General features: G+C 43.6%; 1 long non-coding RNA gene across 1 annotated transcript in view; it reads right to left on the reverse strand.

Annotated features, from left to right (window-relative positions):
- LOC144684611 (uncharacterized) overlaps positions 1-19,611 on the reverse strand; it is a 124,101-nt gene extending 104,490 nt beyond the window's left edge. The window contains exon 1 of the long non-coding RNA XR_013577534.1: positions 19,525-19,611. This is a non-coding gene — a long non-coding RNA (uncharacterized LOC144684611). The remainder of the gene's footprint in view (positions 1-19,524) is intronic.
- Between the last annotated feature and the right edge of the window lie 5,462 nt (positions 19,612-25,073).

Consider the following 25,073-nt stretch of genomic DNA (forward strand, 5'->3'; position numbering starts at 1 on the left):
GCGCCCTCAAATGGTCGGATACAACACCAGCTGAAGCAGATTTGCACAGTTCTGCAACCTCTCTGTTTACATGAGAATTTATGCAGTGTGACAGTTTGAAAATAGGGTCTCAAATAAACAATGAGAACAATGTGTATTTATATAACATCTTTTATGTAGTAAATTAGCCCAAGGCATTTCACAGGAGTGTCATCAAACAAAATGTGAGACCAAACCACATAAAGAGATACCAGGACTGATTACAAAAAGTTTGGTCAAAGAGGTAGATTTTAAGGAGTGTCATAAAGGAGGGAAGAGACGAAGAAAGGTGAAGAGATTTAGGGAGGAACTTCCAGAACTTAGGGCCTTGGCAGCTGAAGGCATGCCCACCAATGGTGGAGCAATTAAAACCAGGGATGCTCGAGAGGCCAGCATTGAAGAAGCACAAATATATCAGTAGGTTGTGGGGTTGGAGAAGAATACAGAGATAGAGAAGGGGGAGACCATGGAGGGATTTGAAAACAATGATGGGAATTTTAAAACCGACTTGTTGCTTAATTGGGAGCCAATGTCGGTGAACAAACACAAGGCTGATAGGTGAACAGGACTGTGAATAAGAAATCCAGAGATTTGGATGGCCTCAAGTTCACAGTAGAGTGTGAAAGCATGGGCAGGAGAGCATTGGAATAGTCAAGTCTGGTGGTAACAAAGGTATGAACAAGGGTTTCAGCAGGAGATGAGCTGAGGCAGTGTCAGAGTCACGAGATGTTGTGGATGTGGCAATAGGCAATCTTAGTGGATATGTGATCGGGAGCTCTGCTTGAATTAAGTATGATCCCAAGGTTACAAATGGTCTGGTTCAGTCTAAGACAGTTGTCGGGGAAAGAGGTGGAATCGGTGGCTAGGGAACACACTTCATGGCGGGGGCTGAAGACAATGGCTTTGGTCATCCCGAGATATACTCAGAAAAAAGTTCTGCTCTTCCAGTATTGATGTTGGATAAGCAATTTTGCAATAGTGGAGGAGTCAAGTGAGGTAGAGGAGAGGTGGAGCTGGCTGTCATCAGTGTATATGTGAAAACTGATGATGTGCTTTTGGATGATGTCACGAGGGACAGCATACAGATGAGAAATAGGACCGACCAAAGATTGATCCTTGGGGGACACCAGAGTTAACAGTGCAGGAGTGCGAAGAGAAGCTGTTGCTTTTGATTTTATAGCAATGATTAGATCGACAAGAATGAATCCAAACAGGTGCAGTTCCACCCGGTTAGATGACAACGGAGAGGCTTTGGAGGAGGATTGAAACAAAAACAGAAAGTGCTGGAAAAAGTCAGCGGGTCTGGCAACATCTGTGGAGAGAGAAACAGAGTTAACGTTATGAGTCCATATGACCCTTCTTTAGAGCTCTGCAATGCTGCTAGGACTGCTGACTTTTTCCGGCTTTTTTCTGTTTTTGTTTCAGATTTCCAGCATCCGCAGTATTTTGCTTTTAGATTGGTGGAAGATTGTTTGGTCAACCATGTCAAAGGCTGCAGACAGGAGGGATGGGTTTCCTTTGTTATAGTCACGTAGGATGTCGTTTGCGACTTTGACAAGAGCTGTTTCAGTATTGTGGCACGGTCAAAAACCTGCTTAGAGGATTCAAACATGGAGTTCCTGGAAATATGTGCACAGATGTGGGTGGTGACAACACATTCAAGAACTTTGGAAGAAAAGGGAAACTGCAGATGGGATGGTAATTTGCAAGAACAGTGGAGTCAAGGGTTGATTTTTTGAGGAGAGGGTGAAGATGGCAGATTTGAAGGAGAGAGGGACAGTACCTGAGGAGAGGGAAATGTTAACAATACCAGCAAACATAGGAGCCAGGAAGGGAAGTTGGGTGGTCAGCAGACTAATCAAAATAGGGTTGAGGGAGCAGGAGGTGGGCCCCATGGACAAGATGGCTCTCATGCTCAGAGAGAGCATGAGAGGAGGGAGAATAGAAAATAGGGAAAGATGTAAGTTCAGGCTAGGGCATGGGGAAACCTTAGAAGAAGGTTGGCCTGCTGGGTTGGTGGAAAGAAGGGAAGGCAAGGGAGATGGGCAGGCAGTGGCATAGTGGTATTGTCATTAGACAAGTATTCCAGAAACCCAGGATAATGCCCTGGGGACCCAGTTTTGAACCCCACCATGGCAGATGGTCAACTTGAATTCAATAAAAATCTGGGGTTAAAAGTCTAATGATGACCATGAAACCATTGCTGATTGTTGCTAAAACCCATCTGGTTCACTAATGTCCTTTAGGGATATTTCCTTCCTCTAGGGAAGGAAATCCTTGCCTAGTCTAGCCTATGTGTGACTCCAGACCCACAGCAATGTGGTTGACTCTTAAATACCCTCTGAACAAGGGCAATTAGGGATGGGCAGTAAATGCTGGCCTAGCCAGTGATGCCCACATCCCATGAACGAATAAAAAAAAGAGGCAAAAAATTTGATGGTCTCAATTGCAATAATAAAGAAAAGGCATCTCGGAGTTGTTGGCAATTGTTATCGGAGGTGAGGTTAAGGATGACAAGGGAAACGTGTTTAGGACGATGGTTTGCAGTTGAGAAAATATATTTTTGCATTCCAGTTTTGGCAGACAATAGCAAGACCCAGTAGAGCTTTATACCTTCTTGACTTGTCTGCAGCCTTTGACATGGTTGACCACATCCATTTCCTCCAACATCTCTCCACTGTCATTGAGTTAGGTGGGATTGCTCTCATGTGCTTTTAATCTTACCTATCTAGCCAGAGTATCACTTGCAATGGCTTCTCTTCCTGCTCCCCCACCGTTACACCTCATGTCTCTTTGACCCGCTCTTATTTCTCGTCTACATGCTGCCCCTTAGCGACATCATCTGAAAACACTTTAATTTGCACATGTATAGTGAGGACTGCAGCTCTTCAGTTCACCATGGCCTCAATGCCTCCACTGTTGCTGAATTATCAGCCTGCTTAACCGACATCCAATACTGGATAAGCAAAGATTTCTTCCAATAAAATGTTGGGAAGGCTGAAGCCATTATTTTTGGCCCCTCTATAAACTCCATTCCTTAGCTACCGACTCCATTCCTCTCCTTGGCAACAGTCTCAGACTAAACCAGACTCGTTTGCAACCTTGGTGTCATACATGGCCGAGAGAAGAGTTTCTGGCAATATATTTGTGCTATCACTAAAGCCGCCTTTTTCCACCTCTGTCACATCACCTGACTTCATCCCTGTCTTAGCTCATCTGTTGCTGAAGCTCACCAATGCCTTTGTTGCCTCTAGACTTGACTATTCTAATGCACTCCAACCTTGTCTTTCACATTCTAACTGCCGTAAATTTGAGGTCATCCAAAACTCTGCTTTCTGTATCCTAGCTCACAAGAAATCCCATACCCCCTTCACTCCTGTGCTCACTGACCTATATTTACTACATTCCAATTAAGCAACATGATGATTTCAAAATTTACTGTATCTTTTGGCACTCCACTAGAACAGGAATTTGATGCCACTGGTGTCATTGCTCTGCACGTGGAAAAGGGAGTCAGCACCCACTCAATCCGGAGGTGCATGTGCAGTGCTGCTGATGTCATCCTTTTGCTATCCACTTACATGCCCCACTCACCTCATCGCTTTGCACATTTTCCGATCACAGCCCCGCCCACCGCCCCATTTGCCATCCCACTCACCGCTTTGCTCAGTGCCCTCCACACCGCATTGCGCGCTGCCCCCCTCACCGCTTTGCTCTCTGCCCCCCTCACCACTTTGCTGTCTGTCCCCCTCACCGCTTTGCTCGCTGCCCCACTCACCACTTTGCTCGCTGTCCCCCTCACCGCTTTGCTCTCTGCCCCCTCACCGCTTTGCTCTCTGTCCCCCTCACCGCTTTGCTCTCTGTCCCCCTCACCACTTTACTCACTGCCCCCCTCACCACTTTACTCGCTGCCCCCTTCAGCACTTTATTCACTGCCCTCCTCACCACTTTGCTCATTGCCCTCCTCACCGCTTTTCTCGCTGCCTTCCTCACCATTTTTCTCTTTGCCCTCCTCACCGCTTTGCTCGCTGTCTTCATCACCACTTTGCTCACTGCCCCCCCAAGTGCTTTGCTCGCCACCCCCTCACCACTTTGCTCACTGCCCTCATCACTGCCCTGCTCGCTACCATGATTGTAGCATCCTCGCCACTTCCCTCATCGCCCCGCTCGTTGCCCTGCTCACCACCCCCTCATCACTTGGCTCTCCAGCCCCCTTGCCGCTTTGCTTGCCGCCCAGCTCACTGCCATGCTCGTCACCCTACTCGCTGCTTTGCTTGCCGCTGGGCTCCAACAGTCAATATGAAATCCTTGTTTTTTAGCCAAATGTAGAACAAATATAGATTTCACATGTTTTATTTTGTTGCTTAAATTTATATATTAAGTAAACATCATAAATTAAAGAAAAACCCCACCTACAGACAATTCCAGGATTTATCAGCTCACTAAAGAAACACGTTAACTAAATGAGCCATTGAGTCAAATTGGCCCTATTGCCCTTTCACACAACCACAGGTAGTATTGTTCATTCTGCTTGTGTTAGTTCAATTTCACTGTTCTTTGATGCAGGCAGCAGCCTGTGGCATCGCTGAGTGACATCCCAGGAACTGCGACTGCATGGGCGGTGAGTGCTCCTCCTGCAGTTGCAGTGGCAGCAAACACAGCCTTTAAAATTCTCCTCCCTGTTTACAAATCCCTCCATAGTATCATCCCTCCCTATCTCTATAACCTTCTCCAAACCCACATCCCTCTGAGATACCTGCGTTCATTTAATTCTGGCCTCTTGAGCATCCCCAATTGTAATTGCTCTACCATTGGTGGCTGTGTCTTCAATTGCCTGGGCCCCAAGCTCTGGAATTCCCTACCCCTTTCCCTTACTTTCCTCATTTAAGACACTCTTTAAACCCTATCTCTTTGACCAAGCTTTTGATCATCTGGCCTAATATCTCCTATGTGGCTCAGTAATACGTTTTGTTTCACTATGACTTTGGCTGCATCTTCTGCCTTGGTAAAGACAAATGCAAAACACTCATTTAGTACTTCAGCCATGCCCTCTGTCTCCATGCTTAAATCTCCTTTTTGGTCTCAAATTAGCCCCATTCCTCATTTGTACACCTTTTACTATTTATGCACCTATTTGGACTTTTGGATTCCAGTTTATGTTAGCCGCTTGTGTCATCTCGTACCCGCTCTTTGCTTCTCTTATTTCTTTTTTCAAATCCCCTCTGAGCATTTTATATTCAGCCTGCATTTCACTTGTGTCATCAACCAGACATCTGCCATTTGTGCCCCTTTCCTGCTTCATCTTACTCCCTATCTCTCTGTCATCTAAGGAGCTCTAGGCTTTGTTTGTTCTACATTTCCCCCATGTTGAAATGCACCTCAGCTGTGTCCTAACCACCTCATCTTTAAGTGAGCCCATTGTTCTGTTAAGGTTTTGCCTTCCAATCTTTGATTCCAATTTACCTGGGTTAGATCTGTTCTCACCCCATTGAAATTGGCCCTCTTCCAATTCATAATTTTTACTCTGAATTGTTCTTTGTCCTTGTCCATAGCTAGCCTAAACCTTATGATTACTGTCTCTTAAATGTTCCCTGACTGACACTTCATCCATTTGAGACACCTCATTCTCTAGGACCATATTCATCAATGCATCCTTCCTTATTACATCTGAAACATACTGTTGTAGGGTGGCTGAGTTGTAGGATTATTGATAGAGTTGATCGCTTGGGTGGAAATACCAGGGGCAGAGTTTTGCCCTCATCAGGCGGGTGCAGTGGGCAGGCCCGGGAGCGGCTGGGAAACTGCCCGCTGCCTGTGATTGAGCCCCTGAATGCAATTTCACACTGGCTGGGCACTTAATGGCCAGCCAGCGTGAATCACGCGCTGCAACACTCAGCAATGCCGGGGAGGGGGTGGGAGGAGGGCGAGCGCTGAAGTTTGCGCATGTGCACGGGTGCGCGCAGTAAAAGGCTCCCTGAGGAACAGAGCTGTCTCAGGGAGCTGAAGATTTTTATCAATAAAAATAAAGATTTTTAAAATAATGAAAATATGGCCCCTCATGTGACTCTGTCAAATGAGCAGGGACACGTTAAATGTGAGTGTAAAAGATTTTTTAAAATCACTGGTCAAATCCTCATCCTGCCCGTGGATGAAGTTTCGCCAAAAATGCAAAGGCTGCTTGGCCTTTCCGCCTACCCGCCAACTGAACGGTTGGATGGGCAGCAAAAAATTCCAATCAATTAGTTGATTGAAGGCCTTAATGGGCTGCTTAATTGTCGGCGGGCGCGCTGCTGACTACTGCGCGTGCATGCCGATCGAAATAGCGCAACAATGCGCGATGACATCAGGACATTCGCCCAGACGTCATTGTGTGTCATTTTACACTGGAGCATATCGGGCGCACGCCTGCACACCGAGGAGAAAATTCTGGCCTAGGTTTATTTGCAATATACTCACCTGCACGTGTGATTTCAACTCCAACTCTACACTGACTGTGAGGTAGCCCATGCTACTCTCCTATTGGTTACAATAGATCATGTGATCTTGCCTAGTAAGTATTATTCTTAAAGGTACATTACACACTAAATAAAGCCATAATTACTACATTCCTCCCCCTTTAACTTGGCTATACATATTATATTTACAAGTACATATTTTTCAAGACAACATAATATTTACACTGGGTAAGGAATTCACAAGTTCAGTCTTTCAGGTGGTTTCCTGGTACGTGTGGAACATCGCAGCTCCACAACTTCAGATTCTTTGTCAGGAACCTCCTTTTCCGGAGTTGCCTGAACATCAGGTGCTTTGGTGGGCACTTGCAGTTCTGTATCCTCAACTCTTACAGGAACATCAGACATGTCAGTCCTGGGTTGAGCATCCTGAACAGGAAACGCAGACCTGGTCATGATCACTGGTAGAACCAAATCTTGGTGATTTACCTCTCTCTTCCTTCAGTGGATGATTTTACGGATCTTCCACCTCCACATGGTAAGATAGAGGTCCAGTCACCGCACTTATTTCAGCTGGTAACCACTTTGGTCCTTCCCCGAAATTCTTCATGTATACTGGCTCTCTCACGGTAAATTTCCTCTCGCGATTATGCCACTCATGTCTAGTTTTCTGGCTTCCCTGACTCCTTTCCACCTTCCCCTCTAAATTTGGTATTATTAAGCTCAATCTCATCCTGAGAAGGCGTTTCAACAATAACTCTGCAGGTGTGACACCTGTTGTTGTGTAAAGGGTAGTGCTGTAATGAAAAAGAAAGCGTGCTAGCTTGGTTGCCAAGGAATCGCCAGTTAGCTTTTTCATGCCTGCCTTGAACATTTGAACCGCCCTTTCAGCCAGTCCGTTTGAGGAAGGGTGGTACGGTGCAGTTTTCACGAGTAATACCGTTGAGGCTGATAAGCCGATGAAACTCAGCACTTGTAAATGCCATGAATTTCACAATAAAACAAGTTCCTGTGGAACTAAGAAGTGCTCATCATCTTCTTGTAAAGGCAAATGACTAAGGGCATTGGCATTTGCGATTTGATTGCCAGGCCTATGTACAAAAGTGTATTCGTATGCTACCAGAATTAAAGCCCATCGTTGTATTCTTGCTGAGACTATGGGTGGTATATCCTTGTCCTCACTAAACAATCCTAGCAATGGTTTGTGGTCTGAAACAATTGTAAAATGGTGGCCATGTACGTATGGTGAAATTTCATGACAGCAAAGATGATGGACAGGCCTTTCTCTAACTGCGAGTGTCCCTTTTCCACTGCAGTGAGCGTTCTTGATATCTAACCTATTGGCCGTTCGGTGTCATCATACATCCGATGATAGAGCATTGCTCCCACTCCATCAGGAGATGCGTCACATGTCAGCTCCAATTCTTTTTTCTGGTCATAATGCACTAATCGATTGGACTACAATTGTTTCACCTTAATGAAAGCTTCTTTCTGGGGCACCTCCCAAGAGCAACATTGGCTCTTTTTATAAAAGTAAAATACTACAGATGCTGGAAATCTGAAACAAAAACAGAAAATGCTGGAAAAACTCAGCAGGTCTAATAGAATCTGTGGAGAGAAAAAAAACAGAGTTGACATTTCGAGTCCATATGACTCTTCTTCAGAGCTAAAGTGAAGTAAAAATATGATGAAATTTATACTGTTTAAGGGGGGTGGAGCAGATGAAGCTGGATAGCAGGCCAGTGATGGGTGGAGGCAAAGGAGAGATTGCCAGAGATGTCATGGACTAAAGGACAAATGGGTGTTAATGATAGTGGTACTGGCTAAAGGAGGTGATAATGGTGGCATTAAGGTCAGAAAGCAGAATGTGATAATAGCAGGACAAGGGTAAGCACTTTAGAGAGAACAACATGAATAAGTGACAGATGTCCCTTGTAGGGATGGGGTGGGGGGAGGGGACAGTGGTGGGAAAAAAAAATGAAAATAGGATAAAAGGTGGAGATAAAATGAATAAAAATAAAAATAAAAAAACATAAAAATAAGTGGATAAAAAATAAGAATTAAGAAATGAAAAAGTAAAAATGAAGATGCAGTTGTTGAACTCAATGCTAAATCTGGAAGGCTGTAAAGTGCCTAATTGGAAGATGAGGTGCTGTTCCTCCAGTTTGTGTTGGGCTTCACTGGAGCATTGCAGCAGGCCAAGGATGGACATGTAGGCCTCAGAGCAGTACGGGGTGTTGAAATGGCAAGCAACAGGAAGGTCTGGGTCATGCTTGCGAACACCGAAGGTGTTCCACAAAGCGGTCACCCAGTCTGTGTTTGGTCTCTCCAATGCAGAGGAGACCACATTGGGAGCAGTGAATGCAGTAGACTAAATTGAAGGAGGTGCAAGTGAAGTACTGCTTCACCTGAAAGGAGTGCTTGGGCCTTTGGACGATGAGGAGGGCGGAGGTAAAGGGGCAGGTATTGCACCTTCTGCAGTTGCATGGGAAGGTGCTGTGGGAGGGGGATGAGGTGTTGGGGGTAATGGAGGAGTGGACCAGGGTGTCTCAGAGGGTATGGTTCCTATGGAATGCCAACGGGGGGGGGGGGGGGGTGAAGGGAAGATGTGTTTGGTGGTGGCATCATGCTGGAGTTGGTGGAAGTGGCGGAGGATGATCCTTTGAATGCGGAGGCTGGTGGGGTGAAAAGTGAGGACGAGGGGAACTCTATCATGGTTCTGGGAGGGAGAGAAAGGTGAGAGGGTAGAGGAGTAGGAGATGGTTCGGACACAGTTGAGGACCCTGTCAACCACAGTGGGTGGGAAACCTCGGTTAAGGAAGAAGGAAGACATGTCAGAAGCGCTGTTTTGGAAAGTGGCATCATCGGAACAGATTCGACGGAGGCGAAGGAACTGAGAGAATGGGATGGAGTCCTGACAGGAAGTGGGGTGTGAGGAGCTGTAGTCGAGGTAGCTGTGGGAGTCGGTTGGCTTGTAGTGGATATTGGTGGACAGTCTATCACCGAAATTGAGACAGAGAGGTCAAGGGAGGGAAGGGAAGTATCAGAGATGGACTATGTGAAGGTGATGGAAGGATGGAAATTGGATGCAAAATTGATAAATTTTTCCAGGTCCAGACGAGAGCATGAAGCAGCACCGAAGCAGTCATTGATGTACCGGAGAAAAGAGATGTGGGAGGGGGCCTGAGTAGGACTGGAACAAGGAATGTGCCACATACCCCATAAAGAGACAGGCATAACTGGGGCCCATGTGGGTACTCATAGCCACACCTTTTATCTGGAGGAAGTGAGACAAGTTTAAGGAAAAATTGTTCAGTGACAGAACAAGTTCAGCCAGACGGAGGAGAGTAGCGGTGGATGGGGATTGTTCAGGCCTCTGTTCAAGGAAGAAGCAGAGAGCCATCAGACCATCCCGGTGGGGGATGGTGGTGTAGAGGGATTGGACATCCATGGTGAAGAGGAGGCGGTTGGGGCCAGGGAACTGGAAATTGTTGATATGACATAGAGGAATCAGGGATGTAGATGGGAAGGGACTGAAGAAGAGGAGAGACAATGGAGTCAAGATAGGAAAAATGAGTTCCGTGGGGCAGGAACAGGCTGACATGATGGGTCTACTAGGACAGCCCTGTTTGTGGATTTTGGGGAGGAGGTAGAAGTGGGCTGTCCGGAGTTGGGAAACTATGAGGTTGGAAGCTGTGGAGGAAAGATCTCCAGACGAGATGAACTCAGTGACCGTCCTGGAAATAATGGCTTGATGTTCGGTGGTGGTGTCATGAGCCAGGGGGAGGTAGGAGGAAGTGTCTAAGAGTTGGTGCTCAGCATCTGCGAGGTAGAGGTCAGTACGCTAGATAACAACAGCACCACCCTTGTCAGCAGGTTTGATAACAAAGTCAGGGTTGGACCTGAGAGAACGGAGTGCGGCAAGTTCAGAAAGAGACAGGTTAGAGTGGGTGAGAGGAGCAGAGAAATTGAGATGGTTGATGTCACACTGACATCCAGTGCCACTATCATTATCACCCCTTTGTCCTTTTGTTTATGACATCTCTGGCAATCTCTCATTTGCCTCCACCTATCACTGGCCTTTTATCCAGCTTCACCTGCTCCACTCCCCTCACCCCCCCCCCCCCGCCTTAAACATTATAAATTTCATCACATTTTACTTTCCTTTAGCTCTGAAGAAGAGTCGTATGGATCTGAAATGTTAACTCTTTTTTTCCCTCCCCAGATGCTGTTAGACCTGCTGAGTTTTTCCAAAATTTTCTGTGCTGGTTCTTTTTGAGTAGAGAATGCAAGGGGGCCAGCACTGTAGACAAATTGGGTAAGAACCGCCCATAATAGTTGGTCATTCTTAGGAATGATTTGAGCTCTGAGGCGTTCTTTGACGCAGGTGCCCCTCGTATGGCTCTCACTTTCTCCTCAACTGGGTGAAGTCCCTGTGAATCTACCTGGTGACCCAAATAGATTACATCCCTCGCTTGGAATGCGCACTTTTCTTTTTTGAAACACACTCCAGCTTGCAAGGAACATTTTAAGACTTCTTATAAGTTTGCCCAATGCTCTTTTTCAGTGAATCCTGTCACCAATACATCTAAATAGACTACAACCTGGGGCAATCCCTGCAGTAAGCTTTCCATTGTTCTCTGAAAGATGGCGCAAGCTGAGGAGACACCGAAAGGCAATCATGTATATTGGTACAACCCTTTGTAGGTATTAATTGTAACAAACTCCCGGGAGGCATTATCCAACTCTAGTTGTTGAAAAGCATGACTCATGTCAAGCTTTGTGAATGTTGTCCCTCCAGCCAACTTGGCAGACAGGTCTTCAATTTTTGGAATGTGGTGCCTGTCTAGCTTAGCTACTTTACTAAAACAAAAAAAGAATTACCTACTACTTTACTAACCATCAGTTTGTAGACTCCACAAATTCAGACGCTTTGGTCGGGTCTAAGGACGGGGACTATGGGTGCTGCCCACTCTGAGAACTGAGCAGGTTTATAACACCCAGTTTCTCTAGTCTGTTCCGTTCAATGTTGACCTTTTCTCGCACGGCATATGGCACCGGTCTCGCCTTCATGAAGCAAGGGGTTGCTTCCAGATCCACATGAATCTTGGCCTGCAGGCCCTGGATTTTCCCCAGTTCATTCTTAAAGACAGTGGCATACTTTCTAAGTAGCTCTGGTGATGCACTTGCTCTCAACTGGAAAATTTCAGCCCATTCTAACTTAATCTCCTTTATCCAATTTCGCCCCAGGAAGCTTGGCCCTCCACCTTTTACCACCATCAAGGGTAGCTTTGCCAATTGACTTCTATAATGGACAGTTACTCTATTTATGGCTTTTACTTGAATGTCTTCACCTGTATATGTTTTTAGCTTGGCAATTGTTTCTTCTAAACTTAATTGATGTTCACCATTATTCAGATATCTGAAGGTATGTTCCCCAATTACTGTAGTGGAAGCTCCCGTGTCCACTTCCATTCTAACAGGTTTACCATTTACTTTCACTGTGACAAATATTGGTTCTGTCTTTCCAACTTTCAGATTAAGCAACGAGCAAATGTCTGAATTTGTTGTTTCAGACTCTTCTACATTGTACATTTCATTGGGCTTCTTTTGTTTACAAGCCTACTTGAATCTTTCCTTACATTGCCTCATCATATGTCCATTTCTATGACAATGGTAGCATTCAATTTTTTAAAATTGCCAATTGCTAAAAGACTAAATGTTTCCACCTGTATTAAAAATATTCTTTAGTTTCGCTGCTAAATTATTTTTCTTCATTCTTCGGCTAGCAGGGGCTGTTTCCTGCTTCTCGGCGGAGTCTAATTTTTTTGCGCCTCTTTCACCTGAGGTTTCCTGCCTGATGTGGAGAACAGTGGCATTTTGCGCACCCTGTATTGCTTTTGAATCTCTTACTGCACTTTCCATGGCCAGCGCTATCTCTAGCACCTTCTTGAAATCTAGGTTCACTTCGGTCAATAATCTTTTTTGAATAGAGTCCTCTTTCACACCAAACTCTAAATGATCTCTGAGCATGTCATTCAGAGTCATACAGAACTCACAATGTTGGATTAGCTGCTTCAACTTTGCCACATAGCATGCAATTGTCTCACAAGGGGCTCTATTTCACGAATTAAGCCTAAAAATCTACATCGTGACTGGGGGCTTGGGTTCAAAGTGACCCTTCATGACGTCCACTAAATCATCAAAATTCTTCAAATCTGGGCACTGTGTGCCATCAAACTTTGAATCAGACTGTAGGCCTTGCTCCTAAAAGTGCTCAAGAGGGTCACTCGCCCCTTCTCTTCCCCCGTCATCGCATTTGCTTGAAAAAAGAATGTAAGGCATTCCATGTATTGAGACCAATCGTCTGTGGCTGGTTCAAAAGGATCAATTCTCCCAGATTGTGGCATTTTGAGAGGGGATAACTTCTTTCATTCTAACGGAGCTTGCTGCTTACAATCACTGGGCAAAGTACAGTGCTGATTTCTTTTTAACTTGATTTCTTCTGTTCAATCCTGTTTTATCCTTGTTGGCAGTTTGTTGTAGTGTGGCCGAGTTGTACTATTAATGATGCAGACACGTCTTGGGTGAAAACACCAAGTTTATTTACAATATACTCAGCAGCAACTACACGTCTGCTTTCAACTCCAACTCTACACTGACTGCTGAGGTAGCCTGTGCTACTCTCCTATTGGTTACTACAGATCATGTGATCTTGCCTAACAAGTATTATTCTTAAAGGTGCATTGCACACTAAATAAAACCAAAATTACTGCACATGCTGATCTCGGGAATTCTCTTTAACATACTTCAGAAACTGTTCCCCTTCTCTATCCCAACCTATATTAGGAAAATTAAAGTCCTCCCATTATTAAATAGAATCTGTCAAATAGATTCTGTTCTTGACCCTCTAGGACATCTTCTCACTTTAGCACTTAATATTCTCCTTAAGCTATACTACCACCCCTCCTCCTTTCTTTCCTTCCCTATCTTTCCTGAATACCGTGTATCCAAGAATATTTAATACCCAGTTCTACCTTTTTTTGAGTCAGGTCTCCATTATCACCACAGCGTCATATTGCAAATCTTATTTACCATGCTCTGTGCATTCACATACATGCACTGTAAACCTAATCTGGAACTTACTGCATTCCCTATGAATCCACATAATGCCTTTCTTTCTCTTACTCTAGTGCTATCTGTCTCTTGAAATTCTTTGTGCACCTTGTTTTTTCTCTCTAACATTACCTGGTTCCTGGAGAAAGTGCAAGAGGACTAGGAGCCAGGCCAAGATATGATTTATGGTAAGAGCCACACCACCACCCTGGTAGTTTGGGTGAGACAAGTGGTGCAAGGTATAGCAAGGCCGGAGGGCTCATTTAGAAGGGAGGTATTATCACCCCTCTGCCAGGTTTCCTTCAAGGTTATGACATTGTTTCAATCACCCACAATAAACTCATGGTTGGTAAGGGCCTTGTTCACAAGTGAGTGAGCATTCAAGAGGGAGCTGCTGAGGGGGTGTTGAGAACTGATCTGCTGCTGGATTAAGACTTTGAAAAAAAAATAATTAAATTTATTAATACAATTATACTCTAAATATTCACACAACTCTAGTCTTTAAATGATAGACACGTCACTTTGGTAATAAAATATGGATTAAATTTGGGTATTGGAAAACAGAGGCTACTTTAATTATGAACAGATTATGCAGTCTAATTTCCTTCCAAGAGTGCTGTCAAAACCTTCAGTTACTTCCTATGAAACACAGACATTTGTATTTGCTTTCCTCAATTCTGTTTTAATTCACTTTTTTGGACGGTACAACATTAGCCTTGAAGAGAAATCACAATTCTTTGCACAATGACAAATGCCAAATGACTTCCAGATAATGCATCTGTGGAGTTCTTAATCATGTGAGTTGGTCTGCTGTCTAGCCCGAATATTTCCACTGCAGCTAAGTAAGAATGATCTCTGCATAACCAGCTTAGCAAGATCAGTCAGAATCGGTATCTTTTATGGTAACATTGGGCGGAATTTTCTGCTCTCACTGGTGGTGAGCTTGGTGATGGGAAGAGTATTTACTTGGGTGGGATGATGGTGTGCCTGAGACCCACAGCCTTTCCATCTCCATTAGAATTAAGTTCTGGGCAGGAAGGCCCAATGTTGATCAATTAATGACCACTTAAGGGCCTCATTCCACTGTGCCTGGGATTAATCCCAAGCAGGCCTGTTGCCATGCGGTGTGCATGACAGGTGAACCTGTACAGATTGCTTGCCACCTTTTTGGGTGGTGGGGGGGGGTGAAGGGCAGGGACGGTCCCTCGATCAAAGGCACTCAGTGCCAAATTGATGGACTGAACATCGGGGAGGGTCTGCTGAGAGCTACCCCGCTGCCCTTGCTGCAGACCCCCTGACCCCTCTGCTCGTGACCCGCCACCCTGCAAACACCTCCTCCCCACTGTTCCCCACCCTCCCCCACATTACTTACCAGTAGCCTGAGTCCTCTGCAATCCTAGGACTCTGGGGGTGAATTTCCAGTGGTAGCCAAAGCATCCTCAGTGGCACTGATGAGCGCAAGAGCTGACGGCCTCTGATTGGCCAGCTGCTCTTGCTTGGCAGAACTTCTGCTCCCGGGTCTTGATTCCAGGGGCAGGCCCCCTGGTGGCCTCACCACTGCTTGATCGACATCTGGTTCGGCAGGCCTTCCGAAAGGAGACATCACGTCTCTCTCGCTGGCTTTCCAGCCAACAATTGAGACTCACTATGCCACAAAAGACTCCGCCCATTGACTGAACAGGGTCAACCTTACAACGGAGTCATGCTTGAGGACTTTGGGTCTATATTCAATGGAGTTTAGAAGGATGAGGGGGGATCTGATTGAAACTTACAGAATACTGAAAGGCTTGGATAGAGTGGACATGGGGAAGATGTTTCCATTAGTAGGAGAGACTAGGACCCGAGGGCACAGCCTTAGAGTAAAGGGAAGACCTTCTAGAACAGAGATGAGGAGAAACTTCTTTAGCCAGAGAGTGGTGAATCTATGGAATTCATTGCCACAGAAGGCTGTGGAGGCCAGTTCATTGAGTGTATTTAAGACCGAGATAGATAGGTTCTTGATTGGTAAGGGGATCAAAGGTTACGGGGAGAAGGCGGGAGAATGGGGTTGAGAAACTTATCAGCCATGATTGAATGGCGGAGCAGACTCGATGGGCCGAAAGGCCTAATTTCTGCTCCTATGTCTTATGTCTTTCCACAAAAGGTATTAATTTGGTTTGCAAAAATGGCACTTCAATTCCGCATCTGGTCTTCAGGAGAAGATAAATAATGGGTAGCACCATGACATCTGAGCAGGAAGTTTATGGTTTTGAGTCCCACTCCTGGGGAATTTAGGCTGACACCGAGGAAATGTTGCACTATTGGAGTCTTTATGATGAGATGATAAAAAATGCCCTGTCTATCCTCAGACACGATTCCAAGGCGCCATTTCAAAGAAAAACAGGAGATTTCTCCCCAGTGTCCTGACTAATACTAACCTTCAACCCCGCCTACCTAGAACCATAGAACCATAGAACCATAGAGCACTACAGCACAGAAAACAGGCCATTCGGCCCTTCTAGTCTGTGCCGAAATATTATTCCGCTAGTCCCATTGACCTGCACCAAGTCCATAACCCTCCAGACCTCTCCCATCCATGTATCTATCTAATTTATTCTTAAAACTTAAGATTGAGCCCGCATTTACCACGTCAGATGGTAGCTCGTTCCACACTCTCACCACTCTCTGAGTGAAGAAGTTCCCCCTAATGTTCCCCCTAAACATTTCCCCTTTCACCCTAAAGCCATGTCCTCTTGTGTTTATTTCTCCTAATCTAAGTGGAAAGAGCCTACTCGCATTTACTCTGTCTATACCCCTCATAATTTTGCAAACTTCTATCATATCTCCCCTCATTCTTCTACGCTCCAAGGAATAAAGTCCTAACCTGTTTAATCTTTCCCTGTAACTCAACTCCTTAAGACCCGGCAACATCCTAGTAAATCTTCTCTGCACTCTCTCAATCTTACTGATATCCTTCCTGTAGTTAGGCGACCAGAACTGCACACAGAAGTAGATTATTTGGTCATTATCTCATTGCTGTTTGTCAGACCTTGTTGGATGCCATTAGTAGGAGAGACTAATGCACTTTTTTGAAATGTAATTACTATTGCATAGCAAGAACAATATTTAGTCCTGTCATTCTACAAGTACCAAGATAGCACATTTGGCTTAAATCTACCAGAGGGCCTTTACTGTATGTGGAAATGAGACCTCAGCATGAGTCACTGAAAGGAATGAAAGACTTGCATCATTTAGTGCCTTTACAACCTCACGCTGTGCCTTGCTATGCAATAGTAATTACATTTCAAAAAAGTGCTGTGGCACAGCGTGAGGTTGTAAAGGCACTAAATGATGCAAGTCTTTCATTCCTTTCAGTGACTCATGCTGAGGTCTCATTTCCACATACAGTAAAGGCCCTCTGGTAGCCACAAGAGTGGACAATTTGCATGTTTAGGCCAGTAAGCATCAGCAGGCTTTTTGACAATGGGACTATCACAACAATGCCTCATCCTGTTGCCTGAAGCCTGCCTTTCCAGGGGAATGAAAAGTCTGGTTATTTTTTCTTCCATTCTGCATATTTGACTGGCTAATTCAGTATAGACTATGGATCAATTATGGCTCCTTCCTGGATCAGTAACACATCAAATGGTCCAATGTCAAGCCATTGGGAGAATAAATTCAGAAAATGCAGGAAATGTCTAACAGTTCAGTCAACATTTGTGAATAGAAAAGATTATGAGGATTTGGGCGCTTGTGTTCTTTTGAAGGACATCTACCCAAAACCTCATAACCTGTCTTTTCACTTTACACATGCTGACTGGCTTGTTGTGTATTCCTAACATTTTTTTATTTCTAATGCAGATTTTCAGCATTTGTGCTTTACCTTTTTCTTAAGCTGCTGGAAGATCTTGATTGTGATTTTTAAAAATAAATAAACCTCTATAAATTGACTTCAAGAAAACAGCTGCTACTCTAAGGATATGTATCCTTAAAATATGTGACTGTTTATATTATAGGGTAATTAATAATAATAATTTTAAAGATTTAAGCCAAATGTGCTATCTTGGTACTTGTAGAATGACAGGACTAAATATTGTTCCAATATACACATATGGTCACAGTAATAAGCATTGTTAGGTTTGCAGTTCAGAACGGAAACACATTGATCAGAGTGGTAAAGGTGAAAGGGTTGAGAACAGCAGAAGGAACATAGCTGGTGGATAAATGGCAATTTGAAAATTAGGGTAAGATAATGGGGGGATAAACCTGAAGGCTGGCACAAAGAAGGTGATAGGAGAAGGGAGTGAGACGCCCTCACTAATAGGTTATTTGGCAAACTCTCATTGATCTTGAGCAGACCCAATAGTGGGGATAGAATTATTGCTCAAGCTTAGTAGGATAGTTTATCTTCAATGATTTATAAAAACATTTACAGACATATATCTTTACTTTTTCCATTTTGCTCTTTTTTTTAGCTCTACTTGATGTGTTATTTTTCCCCTTATTAGGTTTCCCTGCATTATTCCTCAGCTAAGAAGCAGTCAGGTCACCTGTTTCAAGATATGCATTAGCAGCACTCTAACTCGCTCCTGGGAAATGTATGATAACAATCTGAGATAAATTGTCCTCTAGTTTTCTTGACCTCAATGTGGTAATAGCCTGTGTCAGTGCAACAGGTTAGTTAGACTTTGCTTGATTAAAAACTTGCCATCAACGGTAATATGTATCAGTCTGGTTCACAATATAGTTTGACTCCAGAAAAATATCAAGCATTATTTTCCAGTATATAATTAATTGTAAATAATGTTCATTATTGAGAAGTCTGTGCAAAAAAAAACATGGTGGGCAAAGTACAAAAAGGCAGTTGGCTGCATTTTACTCTTCTCCACCAATGATGCAGGTGACTGTGAAGACAAGAGAGGTGTGGAAAATCCAGGCGATGGCCTTGCTGCCACCTACCCACTTGCTCCTGACCGGTCAGAAGTTTTACAGGATTAAATTAGTTTTACAGGGGACGCATCAGGCAGCCCACTCACCCTTGGGCCTATTGAGGCCCTTAAGTGGCCATCGGTTTTTTATCCATGGCAGGGGGAGGCCCACACCACGTAGGAAACCCGGCAATTTTAGCTGCGTGGACTGGTGTCAGGCATGGAGGAGGGAACTTCCTTTGTGGGTCCTCTTGGACCATTGGAGGAACCCTTCCCCGCTAGATCATCCCCCCTTTACCCCCCCGCCCACAACCTCTTGAACCCGTCCCCTACCCCACTAAGACCCCTTGTTTTACTTTATCCTTCATTTTGTTAATTTAGTTTATTAGGTTGGTTTTAAAAGAGCTAACACCCCTTGCAGAGACCGCGGATGCTGGATTTACCTAGGCTCCTCACCATGGTGGGACAGCCTGTAGTTCCAACCGTGGCCACCGCTCCTGGCTGGTGCTACTTAGACTACAGAGCTGCCAGCCATCCAATTGGCCAACAGCTCTCAAAGGCAGGATTTACTCCTGATATAAGGACAGGAGCCTCGCCTTCAAGTAATTAGGGTTGCTCCCAGTGTTAAATTGCTGTGGGTTAGCTGTTGGGATTGTGGATGGTCTCCCCCAACTGCAGCACCCTGTAAAATCCAGCCCAGTGTGTTTCTAAACGATGAAGTGTTCCTGATACCAGATAATGTGTAACAAAATTGGAGTCATTCTGAGCCTCAAAAGTATTTTTTATATTTTAGTTTGTTCTCTTTTGGAGGGAAAACACATTAAATTATCTTTTTATATTATTTGACCGCATAAAATCTACTGCATCCAATAAAGCATTAATTTGTTGATGTACACATCTTTGAAGTGAGCTACTTCATAATAAATAGCCCATAACTCTAAATAAAAATTATATCACTTCATTTACACTGGGAATAAACAACTACATGAAAGCATCCTGTAGAGTCTAGGGCTTAACTGTACAATACTTACAGGTATGGGCATATTTAATTTGAGTCCTCTAAGCAAGAACATATTAGTTTGCATTTCCAATAAAGAAGTAACATGGCTTGGCTGACATCAACTGTGAGGAATCAAATTAAAAATCTATCATAAAGTTACAGGGTGAAATAAAATAAATTAAGCTCTTAATGTTTCAAAATACTATTTGGAGATATTAAAAATATAATTTCATAAATAAATATTTCTGACAAAACTTTGAGGCCATATTCTCACCTTTTTTCAAAAAGAAGTTCATAACTATTTTTTAGTTATTTACAACCCATTGTCAGTTTGTCAGCAGATCTCACACACGAATATTTGAAAGGAAAGTAGCTCAAATGAAACTAGCAGGATTATGCAAATTACACCACCGGTGCCCTGGTGGCAAAGGCTGGGGTCATCCAAGAAGGTCCCACCTTCTCAACCTCGCACCTCGCCTGAGGTGTGGTGACCCTCAGGTTAAACTCACCACCAGTCGTCTCTCTCTCTAGTGAGAGAGCAGCCTATGGTCCTCTAGGACTACAGCGACTTTCAAAGAAGGGTGAAATCCCTGTTTAATCAACAATACTTTCATGATTAAAGGCAAAACTTGCAAATAGTAAGAGGATATGGAATGGAACAGTTGGTGGACCTTACCAGCAGAAATCTCTCAAAGATTGAGAAGCAGAAATCACTGGTTTATTTATGAGTAAAACCCTCTAAAGGTACCTAGCGTGAGGAGACTGGAAGATGTGCAGACCAATTGATATATCTGTTTATCCATTTTTGAATAGTTTCTACAATAGTTTAGATCAGTCAGCTTGCTTGTCCATAAATGATGTTAGAATGCATTATCTCAATAGAGTACTCAGTTGTTTCCATATGTATGGTTTGGTGAACAGTCGGCTGCACTGCACTGTGCACTTGAGTAGGGAACAAAACCTATGGCAATTGCTATGGTGCTTTTAATAAGATGGACAATGTTTGTTGTAGTTAGAGTATCTCTCCTCTTCTGCTTTGGGGTCCAGTTACCAAGAAACAGCCCCATCCAACTTCTACCCAATTGCAAAATGTTTACATGTAAACATGAGGGAGGGGTTCATAGAGCTTCTGGCTGCCCACCGTACCATGCTGAGCCACTTGGGTTGGGACATTGATGATCGGTCGCACAGAATTGAAATGAATGGAAAAGCACAGGAGCACCTGGTTGACACTCAGTTAGCATCAGTTCTGTACAGGTAATGTCACGGATTCACCAAATATTTCCAGGAGGCAGGCAATCCATCCTTATCTTTCAAAGAGCTAAAATCTAATTGGTTGCACCATTTGCCACTGGAGCTCATGCTGCTGCACAAATGAAGTGCATGTTGGTAAGTGCGTGGCAGGACAGCACTTTTTCAGTGTTATGATCACGGATGAGACCACCAATTATTATGATCTTGGTAGACTAGTAACGTGTTTTAGTTTTGTTAGAATCCAAAAACCCTGGTATTTACTAAAAGAATGAAGCCTCAAGGTTCATGATTTAACTCAAAAGAATTTTACTACTCAAAAATCAAAGAACAGGAATATTCATAACTACACTCCATCTTAAATGGCCAGTTATGTTAGATATTAAATGTACAATGAACACAGTTACTTATACTTTAAATCGAACTTCTTAACTCAAATTTCTTTCTACACCCATTTGACTTACACATCCAAATTTGGAGTCAGGTACTTATCAACATTTGGAAGATTAACCACTTAAGCTGAGTACTGCTTCAAAGGTTCATATAGGGGTTGAGATTTCTTGAGCCTTCTACTTACTCCTAGCCAGGTTTTCCTTTCAAATCTCCTCCAAACAACTCACTGCTGTAGACTCCCAGTTCATCATAACTAACATCCTAAGAGTAGCCACCTCAGGTCAGAACTTTATTGGTTCTAATATTCTTTAACTTTGGAGTATTGTATCTGGAGCTCCCTCGCTCTCTCCCTTCTCAGCTTGGCTATCCCAGAAGTCCAACTCAAGTTGGACTCTTTCAGTTAACAAGAGGTTTAAACTCTTTCAGCCAACACAGTGAATTTCAAATGAACTTTCCTGAAAAAAGATGTTCCCTGTTCTGCAGCAGATTGTTCTAAACTCCAAAAAAAAATCTGCTTGCAACAGAACCACACCCACAATCTACTCACCCCTATAATTAACTTGTGGTTGACCCCTTTTCCCACTAGTGTTAACGCCCAGGCAGCTTGGTCACATGAACTTTTATTATAAGCTAGGTGTATTACCACAAATCTTTTTTCAGATAAACCTAGCTCTTAAAGGTACCAGCACCCCAATATAAAATATAAGGTTTTTTCCCTCACAAAAACACATGGGCCATCACAATAGTGATGTTCCATACATGTGACTGAAGGCAGTAGTGGCCATCACTGTCATTGGTGTAGATGATTCTTTATGGGTCATGTGGTACACTTTAGTTCTGATTCACTGATGAGTTAGTGCCTTATTGTGTTCTACTTCTTTTTCATGCCCTAATACTTACAGTAAATCCACTGCATTAATATTGTTTGTTTTGCAAACTATGCATCTCCTGTCTTTGCTGCTCCTGGTCGACTTTCCCTCCTGCATCATGAGATATTCGTCAATGCTAATTGCACTTCTGCTGTGTGCCAAAAAATTGCTGCGTACTATTCACTTCTAGTTGGTGCTTTGATGATAGTTTGTAATCTTATCCTGCATTCAGTTAACTATTGCCTGATGCGATCCGAGATTTAATGCTCATTTTGCTTTTATATTCCCTTCCCAGACCCCTGCACCCCAGAATACTCCATTGATTTCTCACAATTGGCTTTTAATGGGACCGTAAGGAAAAAGTAAGTTGTTTTGCTAATTTCCTTGAGATAACAATCCTTAGCAATGCTAAATATGGATCAGTAACCCAGTAACTATGGCACATGGTTGAAAATATATATTTAAGCAATAAATGGCCTTTATCAACTTCAAATGTTCCCTTTTAATTTTGGAGCATTTTAAAATATGTAGTGCATGACAGCGTAAAATACAACACACAGCAAGGTCACAGGCTTAAATTTATGAACAAATGGAAGCTGTCTTTGTTAAACAAGCTCAGCAGCTTTAACTGGTGTTGCAATAATGTTGGATATTTTGACTTCCCATTGCTTAGGAAGTTTTCTTACGCAACTTGAACCTAGCAGTGATTAGGCTCATATTACTTATTTATAGCACCTTCCACACAGAATGTTGACAAATAAAAATGTAAATCATTTACATACATGTCAGCTGACAGTGCTTTATGAGCCTAATCTCTGCAGTGACATTTGTTGGCATTATAAAGCATGAGCTGGGCCCTCACCACCCAGCACTGTTTCTACGAGAATCACAGCACTAATGGAACTTCACTATAGTGAAACAGACTCGAGAGGCTGACTGGCCTAGTCTTCCTCCAATGTTGTTCCTTACAGATTTCAATTGCTGTATATTGTGGGCAGGAATTCTTACAAGAATGGGCACTCCACAGGTTGAAATCCTTTCCATTAGCAGCAGCACTGAAGGAAGAGGCAAATAGTGGCAGTGTGGTGGAAAGGGAAGGAGGTTGAAGCTGAACGTGACTCTTTGGGATGAGGGAACAAGAATAGTGCCCGCGTTATCTAAGGCAGGGAGCAGAGAGGCAGCTGAAGCTGTGGGAAGAATAGTAGCAGCATAAGTGAGGGGATGCTGGAAGAAGAGTGCCAGCCTGAACTGGATTGAAGGCATCGAAAATGACCAGATTGAAGTGGGTAAAGGGGAAGGAGAAGAGTGCCTGTGTGAATTGGTAAGGTTGGAGGTAAAGATTGGGCTGGATTTTACTGCCACATATTGGGTGGGCCACCCTCCCTCCCTCCCACCCTCCCTGCTCTTATGTAAAATACAGTGTGATGACGTCAGGTCAGCACTCAATGTTATCACTCTAGTCTCCGATATTATGGAAGACAAGTGAGTATTGAAATTGGAAGCTCCCCCGCCATTTTGAAAAAAAGACAATTAACAAGTTACTGAGCTTGTTAAAGACCCAATTGATTGTAATTTTTTGTTGCCCACTCCATTTTCTGGTCATCAGGTGGGGAAAGGTTGTGGGAGTGATTTACATCAGGTATGAGGAGGCGGCACAAGGGTGGATGAAAAGGCTTGTAAATGGGGCCATCTGCTGCTGAACGTGGCAGTGTTTAGTCGTTATAAGGCTTTACTTATTCACTGTTTCTAGGCTGCTATAACAAATAAGGAGTGAGAAGGCTGGGGGCCTTTAAATTGGTAACTGTGACCGGCTTCCAGTTCACCACATAACCCCACTTCTGCCTGACATGTCGACCTAAACACTTGATTGGGTTTAGATCTACCCTTCCCAATACAAAGCAGCTGCCTTCCCACCAGGCAGTCGCTATTGGCTGTCCAACTCATCATTCACAGTGCTGAGATAGCGGGGGCATAAGTGAGTGGACCACACACTTCCCATTCCACCTTCTTCACCCCGCTGGAAACTGTAAAATCTAACTCATTGTGTGGTAGAATCATGGACAGTTGCTTGGAGCAGAATGTCTCTGCTGGTCGGGTCCACAGAGTAAAATACCTGTAAGTGAGGGTGGGGAGTTACATGCGAGTCTGATGTTGATATTAATGTTAATGTGTAATGAAATTAATGTGATGTTAATTTTGGTAATGTAATGATCTGGTCAGTCTATTGAAAATCCAAATGCCACTGCCTTTTTTTAGTTTAAAAATCTATAAACTATAAAGTATAACTGTTTAAAATTAAATGAAATACATCATTTTAATGTGAAGATTTTCCAGGGGACCATGCCCTGCACCCCTATAGTAACGCCTGTTTCAATTTTATTTCTTTCTCCTTCAAGCTTTTATGTGCATTTTTTGTCTTTCATTCAAACAAGTTCAATATAACTGCAGCTGAAGTTACAAAGCCCATGTGACTAGTTGTTTTTGCATTTTGCAGGCTGAAGCTCAAGGCTGTACTCAAGTTGTCAACTTTTTTTGAAGATGTTGGCCAGCTTTGCTTTTTTTCAAAGATGTATGGATCCATTGACAATCGTTGGTTAGCAAGTGATGAGTTTTTTGAGAGGTTGCCTAATTTTGCACCTGTTTTTTATATATCTGTGATGCTATATCAATCAGTTGATCATTCCAGGGGACAGGATTGATTCAAAATTACTTCAAACAAAAGTTCAGGAGGGTGAAAAATCAGACAGGATGTACAGAGATGGACAGGGGGAAAGCCTTGGAGCGATTTAAACACAAGTATGAGAACTTTACATTTCAATTTTTGCTGGGGCTGGAGTGGGGGGATGATGACAGTGGGGTGAGTGGATGAGCAGCCAATGTAGGTCACAAGGACAAGGTTGATGGGCCAGCAGAACTTGACGTAGGATGGGACACAGGTAGTAGAATTTTAGATGAACTGTAAAAGAGTGGAACCCCCTTTAAATCAGCTTATATTTCACCTCTTTTCTATTTTTCCTTAGTTCTGTTGAAGAGTCATACGGACTCGCAACGTTAACTGTATTCCTCT

Source organism: Cetorhinus maximus, chromosome 1 (assembly GCF_964194155.1).
Source record: "Cetorhinus maximus chromosome 1, sCetMax3.hap1.1, whole genome shotgun sequence".
Lineage (NCBI taxonomy): Eukaryota > Metazoa > Chordata > Chondrichthyes > Lamniformes > Cetorhinidae > Cetorhinus > Cetorhinus maximus.